Below are 1,121 nucleotides of genomic sequence, written 5' to 3'. Positions count from 1 at the left end.
AACAGTAGCTGGTGGAGTAGCGCACGGTGGAGGCTGGATGAACAGGAGCCCGTGGATGAACAGTCGCAAGTGGAGGCTGGAGGAGGTCGATGGTGGATGAACAGTAGCCCGTGGAGGCTGGAGGAGGTCAACGATGGAGATGAACAGTATCCCTTGGAGTCCCGTTTTGCGGTATGCCACACCCCTCCCGATGAACAGGACCCCCGTTTTGACCGTAGCGCTCGAACACAAGTCTGTTTCGTCCTTTTTGCGGTACGCCACACCCCTCCCAATCAACATGACCCCCGTTTCAACCGTAGGAGGTCCGTTTCCTCCGTTTTGCGGTACGCCACACCCCTCCCGATCAATAGGACCCCCGTTTTGACCATAGGAGGTTCGTTTCCTCTGTTTTGCGGTATGCCAGACCCCTTCCGATCAACAGGACCCCGTTCCGAACGTGGCCGGTCGAACACAAGGCCGTTTCCTTCGTTGTGCGGTACGCCAGGCCTTGTTTCCATCGCCTGTTCCGTCCAAGCCCTCCCGATGAACACGACCACGCATTCTGTTCCGACCCAGCCGGTTGGCTCCCACACGTTCCGTTGCCTCCCGATGAACACGACGCGTCCCGTTGCCTCCCGATGAACGCGACGCATTCCATTGCCTCACCATGAACACGACGACGACGCTGTTTCTTTGTTCTGACCCAGCCATGTACACGAGCCCTCGCCATACGTATGCGCGAGTAGGCGTTCGAGACCCTGCCCGTATGTACACATACGTGGCCGTATTTTCTTTCTTGCACGCTGGCCGCTGTACATACGTGTACATGCTACGTGCGCGCCTCTACTACGTCACGTACGCGCCTCCACTACGACATGTGTGTGCCTCTACATCGACCAGTATATATGTACGTACATGTTTGCGACAAGAATGACAACGCTGTGTACGCTTCGACCAGGTGGGTCCCGACTGTCAAGAACTTCCTTGCGTGCGAAGATGTAGCTGGTGGGTCCTAGCAGTCAGCGGGGCGAATCGTTTTCTTTTTGCCCGGACGCACTTCCTTGCGTGCGAAGATGTAGCCGGTGGGTCCCAGCAGTCAGGGGGCGAATCGTTTTTTTTTTGCCCGGACGCACTTCCTTGCG

The sequence above is a fragment of the Triticum aestivum genome, chromosome 3B (genome assembly GCF_018294505.1).
Source record: "Triticum aestivum cultivar Chinese Spring chromosome 3B, IWGSC CS RefSeq v2.1, whole genome shotgun sequence".
NCBI lineage: Eukaryota > Viridiplantae > Streptophyta > Magnoliopsida > Poales > Poaceae > Triticum > Triticum aestivum.
Note: the sequence above shows the minus strand (reverse complement) of the source record.